The 12324-nt window shown below is 36.2% G+C and overlaps 1 protein-coding gene and 2 long non-coding RNA genes across 4 annotated transcripts in view; 2 read left to right on the forward strand and 1 right to left on the reverse strand.

The window, feature by feature from the left end:
* Window positions 1-12324, forward strand: part of LOC109085447 (atrial natriuretic peptide receptor 1-like) — a 1054061-nt gene that overhangs the window by 674354 nt on the left and 367383 nt on the right. The gene's annotated exons all lie outside the window — the stretch shown is intronic.
* Window positions 2-9635, forward strand: LOC122140607. Of its 2 annotated transcripts, XR_006157191.1 has the most exons (4): window positions 2-158; window positions 255-894; window positions 3313-3416; window positions 9498-9635. It is a non-coding gene; the product is annotated as an uncharacterized LOC122140607 (long non-coding RNA). The 2 variants fall into 2 exon arrangements; XR_006157190.1 differs by lacking the exon at window positions 255-894.
* The window catches only part of LOC122140609, a 29500-nt gene continuing 27272 nt past the window's right edge, over window positions 10097-12324 (reverse strand). Inside the window, exons 4-5 of the long non-coding RNA XR_006157193.1 lie at window positions 12056-12147; window positions 10097-10229 (exon numbers count right to left, since the gene is read on the reverse strand). This is a non-coding gene — a long non-coding RNA (uncharacterized LOC122140609). The remainder of the gene's footprint in view (window positions 10230-12055; window positions 12148-12324) is intronic.

Genomic DNA, 12324 nt, shown 5'->3' on the forward strand with positions numbered 1-12324 from the left:
CTGTCTGCTGTTAAATGTCTTAAAGGTTAAATGTCTTGAATGTTCTTTAGTTCCTGTAAATGCCCGTTGATGATTAAATTCTTTATTTCTGAAGAATTCTCCAGCATCTCCTCACTCCTTCCCGAGTGTAATTGTGACAGAACAGCAGACCAAGAAAAGTAAGTGGCACCCCATTTCCCCGCGTTTAATTTTAGTTTTTTTACCAAGTATTTAGTTTTGTTTTTTCCTGCTTGTTCTGCCGCACATAATGGAAGAACGAGCAATCTTCATATCACTGGCTCAGGCGAGCCCCGACCCAATTGTGTTTGCGAGGGTGTTTGTGCCACTCACCCTTGCCAGCTCCCTTGAGGGGAAACCCTAAAGACGCTGTTCCGGATTGGGATAACTTACCATCGTCCCACGGAGCTCCCAGACACCACCACCCTCGGCTGGAAGGAGGCAGTCATCCGGTGTCTGGAGAGTATCCGATCCCGATCCGGAACCAGTCAGCCAGGGGCTCTGGATCCCCAGTTAAGCCCAGGGAGGGATCCTGTTCCCAAGATAAGCCCACGGCGGGCTCCCGTTCCTGAGTCAAGCCCAGGATGGGCTCCCGTTCCCAAATTAAGCCCACGGCGGGCTTCCGTTCCTGAGTTAAGCCCACGGCAGGCTCCCGTTCCCAAGTTCAGCCCAGGAAGGGCTCCCGATCCCCAGTTCAGCCCAGGAAGGGCTCCCGGTCCCCCGTTAAGTCCAGTGTTGTCTCCTGATTTCCCCGTTAAGCCCAGGGAGGGCCCCAGATCCCCCGTTAAGCCCAGGAAGGGCTCTAGATCTCCAGCCAGCCCCAGAGCTCGCTCCAGTGTCGGCTCCAGCCCCAGAGCTCGCTCCAGTGTCAGCTTCAGCCCCAGAGCGTCCATCAAGGTACCTAGTTTTCCCCAATAATTATTTTTTTTTTGATTGGGGGGGCCCTATTCCTGTGGCCGGGCTGGCTAAGGTCACAGAGGATCCGCCTTGGCCTCCTGAGTCTCTAGATCCGCCATGGCAACCGAAACTGCCTGCTCCGCCATGGCTTCCTGATCTGCCCTGTCCCAGTCCTGCACCAGCCTCCAGGGTGCCCGCACCCCCTCCTCGGTGGTATTTTTACAGCGCAGGACGCACCTTCAGGGAGCGAGCGATCTGTCACATGTTTGTTCCTGTTTTCCTTATTTGGTCCTTCCTATTCCTGTCCTCGTTATGGGAATTTGGTTCCAGTTGTTTGATGATTGGTTAGTTTGTTCCCAGTTGTGTCTCGTCTTCCCATTGTCATGTTCTGTGTATAATTAGTGTTCCCTGTTTTGAGTTCGCTGTCTGCTGGTAAATGTCGTGAATGTCTGAATTTCTTAAAGGTTAAATGTCTTTAACACCCTACAACCCCTAAAAAAACCCAAATTGATTAACCCTCTGGAGTCGATTAACGCGTATACGCGTTTTGGGGTATTTTCTCCTGATAACCCCGAAAAGAACTTAAATTACACTTTCAGTTTTTATCGTACAGATAAGTGCAATACATCAATCGAATCTGTAAAGGGTCTACTTTTTTTTTGTATACAGACATAATAACAACAAAACTTTGTGCACTTATAAAATAAAGATAACAAACAAGGAGTGCTGTCTGCAGCCTTTGTCTGCGCTGATCTTCAGATACAAATGCGTCATTAAAATGAACTGTAACTCAGTGAATACTCAACGAAGAGACATGAGAGAGATATCTATAGAAAGCCTGACATGTCTACTTTTAAACTAAACAAGTGCTGCTGAAAACAAATATTCTGTGATAAAGTAATCCATATGAAAACAACGCGATGTCCGTTTTTCACGTCTCCTTTCATTATCTTCTAATGCGACCACGCCCCCGCGCCGAGCGCGCTTTTGAGATTCAAATGTTTCACTGAAGCGCGCGGCTTTTGAATACGCCCACACAACAGAAGACAACGCAGTGAGACTGTTCTTCAAGTTTTTTTATTATTTTACTGTTTGCTTCGCGATGAGAGGAATAAGACATAAAATCACCCCAAAAAGATGTCATGTGGTTGAGGATTTGAGATTTGGATTTCCTCAGAAAAAAGAATGAAGCACTTTATTCAGCAGAGTTCATAAACATGAGTAAGTCTCTTTTTATTTATTTATATACTTGTACTAGTTTTCACATAACGTGTAAACATTTTACTAGTTAGACTTTTTCCAAAGACTTTTTCCAAACTATAATTCCTGACTAAATGTATAATCAAGTGAAATATTATGAAGTTTCAATAACAATATACACTACTGTACCATTCAAAAGCTTGATGTAAATAATATAAATGTACCAATAAATGTAACTGTAACAAATGTAACAATCATTGCTGTTCTTTCAATTTATCCCCCCTAAAAAACCTAAAAAAAAATATTCTCAACTCTTTTCAACATTAATAATAATAATAATAATAATAATAATAATAATAATAATGATAAATAATAACAATAAATGTTTTTTTGTAGAAAATAAGATTGTTAAAAGGATTTCTGAAGGATTGTGTGACTGGAGTAATGATGCAAAAAAATCAGTTTGAAAGTCAGCTTTGATTTTTCCTAATAAACTGTTTAACTGCACTCACAAGTGAATATTAAATTATGTTGTGGGATAATTAAATATATTCTAAATAAACTACAAACATAAAATTATATACATTTATTTTGTCCTCACATTCTTTCTTGTAACTCATCATTCTCAGTGACACAGCTGACTGAATGGCTCATTATGCAGCTCATTATGCAGGTCTTTGTCTTCTCAGGTGTGAATTCATGATAGTTGACGCCTACTCGCATATGACTTTTACCAACAAAAGTGTCTTAGAAAATTTAAATCAATATATTGTTTTCTGTAAGTGAGTAAACAAGATGATTTTCACATCATTTAGAAAAAAAAAAATTCTAGGCTACAAGCTCCAGTTCTCAAAATTCCTGGGAACCAATTTTCTATATGTGTTTTATTGCCTTTTTCAAGTGATTTAACATTTTTAGTTTTTCACTAACCACGCATAACATTTTTTTTCTCAAAAACACAATCATGTACATACATGCTGCTCACATATTATTATAGCCCAGTTTGTGCTGATTACAGTGAGATTAGACTTTAGCCATTTAGATATTTATAAGAAACTGAAAAAAGCACAAATGTCAGGGCATGACAAAACTTCTCCAGGCCCCAAAAATACCCTTAGACTCCAGAGGGTTAAATTCTATATTTCTGAAGAATTCTCCAGTGTCTCCTCACTCCTTCCCAAATGTAATTGTGACAACTCATCAGTGGATTCTCTGCAGTGAATGGATGCCGTCAGAATGAGAGTCCAAACAGCTGATAAAAACATCACAATAATCCACAAGAATGCTGTCCATGAGGAAACAAGTTCTAGGATGGCCTGAGGGTAAATTTTCAGCAAATTTTGGGGGGAATTATTTTAATGGTGGAACTCTTGTGGAGGCAAATTCACCAGGTCATCTGGATGTGTATGCATACAGACATTTGCTTGCTGCAAACAGCTTACATATCACAGAAAATATATCCATACATCACGCTAACAGTTGCATGCTTTTCATGTTTTTCAACATCATATCCAGTCCTTCATTTTCTCCTGCCTAAATTTGTCCAGTGACACACACATACACACAAGCGCTCATTTTCTCATATAAAAGCTCTACAGCAGGGCTGAAAATTAATTTTGACATTAAAGCCTCTTATGAACGCAATGCAAAGGAGGGGACATTTTTACATTAACCATGCATAACTTGCCTGTTTGTTGTAAATATTTGCGGGTTGGTGCCAGTATTAACATCCTCATTTCTGCGCAACCTCACTGACAAGTGCTCGATGAATTAAATTGAGAAGATAAAATAGGTCTAAGTTGTATTTATTTGTGGTGTAATCATAAGGATTAAGCTGGTGAAGAAATGCATTAATGTCTAATCCCCCTCTGCGCACCCCCTTCTCACCTCCAGCTCTGCGGTGCAACCTGCTTTCAATAAAGAGAGGGAGGAAAAAATGGAGGCACTCGTTTGGAGAAGCCTTGAGCTTTAGCCAAGCTCTCGTTGGCATTGTGTGCTTACAGCTGGGCTTGCTTTCTCTTTATTTTACTCACTCTTTCTCTGTCTTCCTCCCTCTTGTTCTCTGTGAAGTGCTTTTCTTCCTGGCCCGGCCTGACAGAGGGGTGTGTGTGTGGTGGGGGGGGGGGGGGGGTGGCTGGTCAGTGCTCTTGTGGAGGTTGTCACTGGGCCAACTCCTGCAGCTTCCTGCCCATTACAGCCCACAATGACAGACTGTAAACAGAGAAAGAGCGAGAGAGAAATCTCTGTCTCGATTCACAAAATACAGCATATAACTTACACCATAACTACATTTGCTCTGTTTCACTCACTGACTGTGCACTGAATAAACTACAGTGGCACAGTAGTGCATAACACAACAAAATTGCAACAACACAATAGTACTTATTTAGTTGTGTTGTGTTAAATTCACTGTGTTCCAGCTTGTTTCCATTGTGTTGTGCTAATTTAATTGTGTTGTGTCTTGTTTTCATTGTGTTGTGCTAATTTAACTGTGTTGTGTCTTGTTTTCGTTGTGTTGTGCTAATTTAATTGTGTTGTGTCTTGTTTTCATTGTGTTCTGTCTTGTTTCCATTGTGTTGTGCTAATTTAATTATGCTGTATCTTGTTTTCGTTGTGCTAATTTTATTGTGTTGTCTTGTTTTCGTTGTGCTAATTTTATTGTGGTGTCTTGTTTTCGTTGTGTTGTCTTGTGTTGTTTCCACTGTTGTGCTAATTTAATTGTGTTGTCTTGTTTCTGTTGTTTTGTTTCCGTTGTGTTAATTTAATTGTGTTGTCTTGTTTTCATTGTGTTATGCTAATTTAATTGTGTTGTGTCTTGTTTTCGTTGTGTTGTGCTAATTTAATTGTGTCTTGTTTTCGTTGTGTTGTGCTAATTTAGTTGTGTTGTGTCTTGTTTTCGTTGTTTTGTCTTGTGTTGTTTTTCCATTGTGTTGTGCTAATTGAATTGTGTTGTCTTGTTTCTGTTGTGTTGTTTTGTTTCCGTTGTGTTGTGTTAATTTAATTGTGTTGTGTTGTTTTCATTGTGTTGTGCTAATTTAATTGTGTTGCGTCTTGTTTTCTTTGTTTTGTCTTGTGTTGTTTTTCCGTTGTGTTGTGCTAATTTAATTGTGTTGTCTTGTTTCCGTTGTGTGTTTGTCACAGTTTCCACTGTGTTGTGCTAATTTAATTGTGTTGTCTTGTTTTCATTGTTGTGCTAATTTAATTGTGTTGTGTCTTGTTTCTGTTGTGCTTATTTAATTGTGTTGTGTCTTGTTTTCGTTGTGTTGTGCTTATTTAATTGTATTGTGTCTTGTTTCCATTGTGTTGTGCTTATTTAATTGTATTGTGTCTTGTTTTCGTTGTGTGTTTGTCACAGTTTCCACTGTGTTGTGCTTATTTAATTGTGTTGTGTAGTGTTTTCATTGTGTTGTGCTAATTTAATTGTGTTGTGTCTTGTTTCTGTTGTGCTTATTTAATTGTGTTGTGTCTTGTTTTCGTTGTGTTGTCTTGTTTCCATTGTGTTGTGCTAATTTGTGTTGTGTCTTGTTTTCATTGTGTTGTGTCTTGTTTCTGTTGTGCTAATTTAATTGTGTTGTGTCTTGTTTCTGCTGTGTTGTGCTTATTTAATTGTGTTGTGTCTTGTTTTCGTTGTGTTGTGTCTTGTTTCCGTTGTGTTGTCTTGTTTCCACTGTTGTGCTAATTTAATTGTGTTGTGTCTTGTTTCTGCTGTGTTGTGCTTATTTAATTGTATTGTGTCTTGTTTTCGTTGTGTGTTTGTCACAGTTTCCACTGTGTTGTGCTTATTTAATTGTGGTTGTGTAGTGTTTTCATTGTGTTGTGTGCTAATTTAATTGTGTTTGTGTCTTGTTTCTGTTGTGCTAATTTTAACTGTGTGTTCTTGTTTTTTTGTTGTGTTGTCTTGTTTCCATTGTGTTGTGCGAATTTGTGTTGTGTCTTGTTTTCATTGTGTTGTGTCTTGTTTCTGTTGTGCTAATTTAATTGTGTTGTGTCTTGTTTCTGCTGTGTTGTGCTTATTTAATTGTGTTGTGTCTTGTTTTCGTTGTGTGTTTGTCAGTTTCCACTGTGTTGTGCTAATTTAATTTTACCGTCTCTTTGTTGTGCTAATTTAATTGTGTTGTCTTGTTTTCGTTGTTTTGTCTTGTGTTGTTTTTCCGTTGTGTTTTTTTTTTGTTTTGTCACAGTTTCCAAATTTAATTGTGTTGTGTCTTGTTTCCGTTGTGTGTTTGTCACAGTTTCCACTGTGTTGTGCTAATTTAATTGTGTTGTCTTGTTTTCATTGTTGTGCTAATTTAATTGTGTTGTGTCTTGTTTTCGTTGTGTTGTGCTAATTTAATTGTGTTGTGTCTCGTTTCTGCTGTGTTGTGCTAATTTAACTGTGTTGTGTCTTGTTTTCGTTGTGTTGTGCTAATTTAATTGTGCTGTGTCTTGTTTTCGTTATGTTGTCTTGTTTTGTTTCCTTTGTGTTGTGTCTTGTTTTCGTTGTGTTGTGCTAATTTAATTGTGTTGTGTCTTGTTTTCATTGTGTTGTGCTAATTTAATTGTGTTGTGTCTTGTTTTTGTTGTGTTGTGTCTTGTTTCTGTTTGTGCTAATTTAACTGCGTTGTGTCTTTTTTTCGTTGTGTTGTGCTAATTTTTTTTGTGCTGTGTCTTGTTTTTCGTTGTGTTGTATTGTTTTGTTTCCTTTGTGTTGCGTCTTGTTTTCGTTGTGTTGTGCTAATTTGTGTTCTCTTGTTTTCATTGTTGTGCTAATTTAATTGTGTTGTGTCTTGTTTTTCTGCTGTGTTGTGCTAATTAATATTGTGTTGTGTCTTGTTTTCATTGTGTTGTGCTAATTTAATTGTGTTGTGTCTTGTTTTCGTTGTGTTGTGTCTTGTTTCTGTTGTGCTAATTTAACTGTGTGTCTTGTTTCCGTTGTGTTGTCTTGTTTCCACTGTTGTGCTAATTTAATTGTGTTGTGTCTTGTTTTCGTTGTGTGTTTGTCAGTTTCCACTGTGTTGTGCTAATTTAATTGTATTGTGTCTTGTTTTCGTTGTGTTGTGCTAATTTAATTGTGTTGTCTTGTTTTCGTTGTTCGTTGTTGGTTTTTTTTTTTTGTGTTGTGTCTTTTTTTTTTGTCCGTTTTTGTTGTGCTAATTTAATTGTGTTGTGTCTTTTGTGTGTTTGTCATCATGTTTTTTTTTGTTTTTGTTGTTGTGCTAATTTAATTTGTGTTGTCTTCTTGTTTTTTGTTTGTTGTGCTTGTTTTGTCTTGTGTTTCGTTGTGTTGTTTTTTGTGTTGTGCTTTTTTTTTGTGTGTTGTTGTCTTTTTTCTGCTTTTTTTGTGTTGTGTAATTTAACTGTGTTTGTCTTGTTTTTGTTTGTTTTTTTTGTTTTGTTGTGCTAATTTTTGTTTTGTGTTTTGTTTTGTTTGTGTTGTGTTTGTTTTGTTTGTTGTTTGTGTTTCCTTTGTCTTGTTTTTTCATTGTGTTGTGCTAATTTGTGTTCTCTTGTTTTCATTGTTGTGCTAATTTAATTGTGTTGTGTCTTGTTTCCATTGAGCTGCTTTGAAAAGATTTTTTATTGTTTAAAGCACTATAGATTTGTGCTCAATTTAATTGTGTTGTGTCTTGTTTTCGTTGTGTTGTGTCTTCTTTCTGTTGTGCTAATTTAATTGTGTTGTGTCTTGTTTTCGTTGTGTTGTGTCGTGTTTCTGCTGTGTTATGCTAATTTAATTGTGCTGTGTCTTGTTTTCGTTGTGTTGTATTGTTTTGTTTCCTTTGTGTTGTGTCTTGTTTTCGTTGTGTTGTGCTAATTTGTGTTCTCTTGTTTTCATTGTTGTGCTAATTGAATTGTGTTGTGTCTTGTTTCCGTTGTGTTGTGCTAATTTAATTGTGTTGTGTCTTGTTTTCATTGTGTTGTGCTAATTTAATTGTGTTGTGTCTTGTTTTCGTTGTGTTGTGTCTTGTTTCTGTTGTGCTAATTTAACTGTGTTGTGTCTTGTTTTCGTTGTGTTGTGCTAATTTAATTTGCTGTGTCTTTTTTTGTTGTGTTGTATTGTTTTGTTTCCTTTGTGTTGTGTCTTGTTTCCGTTGTGTTGTGCTAATTTAATTGTGTTGTGTCTTGTTTCTGCTGTGTTGTGCTAATTTAATTGTGTTGTGTCTTGTTTTCGTTGTGTTGTGTCTTCTTTCTGTTGTGCTAATTTAATTGTGTTGTGTCTTGTTTTTTTCGTGTTGTGCTAATTTAATTGTGCTGTGTCTTGTTTTCGTTGTGTTGTGTTGTCTTGTTTTGTTTCCTTTGTGTTGTGTCTTGTTTTCGTTGTGTTGTGCTAATTGAATTGTGTTGTGTCTTGTTTCCGTTGTGCTAATTTAATTGTGTTGTGTCTTGTTTTCATTGTGTTGTGCTAATTTAATTGTGTTGTGTCTTGTTTCTGTTGTGCTAATTTAATTGTGTTGTCTTGTTTCTGCTGTGTTGTGCTAATTTAATTGTGCTGTGTCTTGTTTTCGTTGTGTTGTATTGTTTTGTTTCCTTTGTGTTGTGTCTTGTTTTCATTGTGTTGTGCTAATTTGTGTTCTCTTGTTTTCATTGTTGTGCTAATTTAATTGTGTTGTGTCTTGTTTCCGTTGTGTTGTGCTAATTTAATTGTGTTGTGTCTTGTTTCTGCTGTGTTGTGCTAATTTAATTGTGTTGTGTCTTGTTTTCATTGTGTTGTGCTAATTTAATTGTGTTGTGTTTTGTTTTCATTGTGTTGTCTTGTTTCTGTTGTGCTAATTTAACTGTGTTGTGTCTTGTTTTCGTTGTGTTGTGCTAATTTAATTGTGCTGTGTCTTGTTTTCGTTGTGTTGTGTTGTCTTGTTTTGTTTCCTTTGTGTTGTGTCTTGTTTTCGTTGTGTTGTGCTAATTTAATTGTGTCGTGTCTTGTTTTCGTTGTGTTGTACTAATGCCTTGGCGTTGCAGCTTGTTTTAGTATTTTATTTATATACTATAAATAAATAATTTGAATTAACTTTTTATAGTACATTTTTATTTTAATTTCAGCTTAAGGTTTGGTAATTTTGTTATATGCTTTTGCCATATGCTTTTTCATACATCTGCATCTATTGACTTGTCATACTGCAATCAGTCATAAGACTCACAAGAAACAATGGCATTGTGGTATCATTGACATCCTAGTGCAATGAATATTCATTTTGCAGTGAACTATTGAACTATTGTTTTAACTAAAAAGATTACTGGTTAACTTGATTTAAAAAAGGTTCATAAAAAAGCTTATTAGAATCATTTGCAGTGGGTAGCATATACGTTTTTGCCACACTAGAGTTAAACTCACAAGGACTACAGATTATTTTAAAGGTACATATATAGAATGTGACTGTGTATCTCTCCTGTCTGAATATCGCCTCTCTCTGTTCTCTCCACCTTTACAGATGGTGACAAACTGTTTGATGTGAGACAGAAAGAGAGTGACAGCTGTGAACTAAAAGAAGGGAGAAAGAGAACGCAGAGAGACAGGAGAAGAGTGATGGAGACAGCGAGGATGAGGTGGATGCAACACTAACATCATGACTACAAAAAGAGAAAATGTCATGCACATTTGAATGATGCATCATGTCCTGTTTATGACATTACAGTAATTCACACATTTAAATTTTGACTGTTCAATGATGCACACAAAAACATACTATTTAAAGCACAAGTCCAAAAATGCATAACCACCTGCTGAAACCAACCTTTAGTGCTATATGAACATATTTTCAGAGTTTTTTTTTTAAATAAAATTATATATAATTTTTTTTTTCTTAAAATATGTGAATATAGGACTAATCAAAAAGGTTGGTTTAGCAGGTAGTTATGCATTTTTAGTCTTGACAAATTACATTCAATACAAAAATGTAGCACACAAAGCCCACCGACAGCACTTACAGGTTGTGCAATCCATTTTCCTCTTGCTAATCAAAGCCAAAATTGAATATATTTGACAGCATTAGCCACAGCTAATGCAAAGCACCCTAGTGCAAACTCATGTTTAATTTGAATAACAAATGAATCCTTTTAGAGGCCATGTTGTAATTTTCCAAGTCTGCACTGATAATGATCTGACTTCCATGGGATCACTTTTAGTTTAGCAAAGGTTGCATCTCCATGACAACTTCAAGAACCTGGAAAAGAGAAGAAACAGGCCAATCAGAGCTTAGAAGTGTGTCAAAGAAATGCAAGAGCTCTTTTGCTATTAAAATGCCCATTTCTTTTTCACTCTCAACGTGCATTTAGACATAATGCCAAGGCATATACTAAACACCATAGGTCCAGTAATGTTTAAAGATGAGCAAATTTTCTGTCTGTGTTTCTCTTTTGCACATTTTTTTTCATTTTCAGGTATGTAATCACGTGTGACAGTAAAACATTTGCATACGTGTAGTAGTCTTTTACATAACACATTGTCCTAATAAAAACGTGACTTGTCTTTGCAAAATTTTACAACGCTAATATGTTGCCAGAGCATTATTGTGCTGTTGTTAAGTGGTTGCCATGGTGTATTGGTTGGTTGCTAGGTGATTGCTACCTGCCCAAGTCAAAAGACTCCACATTCAAGTTTCTGTGATATTCAGGTCTCTATATAAGCCTCTTTTCCTCCTTCAGTGGAAGTCTTTGACACTGTTTTATTGACCGCCATGCAAAAACCATCAGTCTAATAACTTTGAAAAGTAATAAGATGATGTAAAATTCATGCGCTAACAGTATGGGCTGAGTTACACTACAAAGTTTAATACTAGGTAACCTAAAGGCCTACACTTCAGCATATTTTTAACTTGTCATATTATAATGTTGGAAATAATATACTTTAAAAGAACACGTAATTGCACTTAAGCTAATATTTCCGGACACTTTATTGCATGGCAATTGTAAATAAATGAAAATGTATTGTAGATTACATTTATGTTAGATGCAGTTAGCTGAACTTTAGAGTGTTTCTTGTCATTTCGAGAAGGATTTAAGTGCATCTTTTTGTCATTTCATAATTACTTCTACTGTCTTTAAAATATGATTAAAATACACTGCTGAATCTACTGACAAGCATTTATAGTAAACTAAAATATGCTTTCTACTGAAACTTGTATGTCATGTATTAAGTATATTTGTAATTACACATTTGTAATGATGAAGTTGCAATTAGCAAATGAAGAAGTAGTAATTGTATGATAGGTTGCAAAAAGTACATTTAAAATACATTAACTTACATGCAATATCAAATAACCACAGTACTTAAATGTTCAAAATAAATGAAGTTCTTTAAAGCATCTCAAAAGAATATTAAACATGATTTAAAATGCACTTTAAAGTATAACTTTTAATTTTACATTATTACAAAGTACACTTTTTAAAAGTGTACTTAAGTTTGTTAAAAGTGTATGAAAGTGTACTCTATGTAAGTACATTTAAGTGGCTTTTTATTTCATTATATTATATGCACATAGTTATATATACTTTTAGTATTTAAAGTACACTAACAAGTGCAAATGCACTGCAATTAGTGCAACACTTTTACTTTGGGTAAGTATAAACAATTTTGCCTTAAAAGCCATATCGAGCATCAATAATATGTATGAACTCATAAGGAGTAATCCATCCAACCATATACAAGGCTATGAATTTGCCAGTAAAAACAGAGCTAAGTTCACTAATGACCTGAAGAGGAAAAAAAAAAACAAATCCAATGCTTTATATCAAAACCAGCATGTTGGATCTGTAGTAGTGCTTTACTAACAGAAACCGGGCACGCTAACACACTGTTTTTTTCTTGTGTATTGAGGTCTTCACTGTCATGAGACTTGCACAGGAAATTGCAAGTGTGGGGGTGTTAGTATGGTAGTCATACATTTTCTACACCTTTTGGCACCTTCAACATAAGTCACACTTCCGGAGTTGGTTACTTCTTAAAAAGGTATCAGTGTGAGCTGTTTGAACAATGTGTGATTTAGTGTACCTCTCGCTCACTCCCCCTCAGGGGAAAAGAGTTATCTGGGAGGAAGGCCGACCTTGTGGTGACTCCCAAAGCTCACTCCACGACCTGTGTGCCTGGGAAAACAGGAAACTGACATCTTGGAAAATGTAATGTTTATGGTTTGGAGCCATTAATATGGGCCCAATGCCCTGCTGTCTGCCACTGATTAAAGGGAGCTGTGGCACGTGAATGATCAAAACAAGCCAGGGCATGAGACAGGTTTACCCTTTACTAGCTATTTTGATCATGAA

This window comes from Cyprinus carpio, chromosome B19 (assembly GCF_018340385.1).
Source record: "Cyprinus carpio isolate SPL01 chromosome B19, ASM1834038v1, whole genome shotgun sequence".
Classification (NCBI taxonomy): Eukaryota; Metazoa; Chordata; class Actinopteri; order Cypriniformes; family Cyprinidae; genus Cyprinus; species Cyprinus carpio.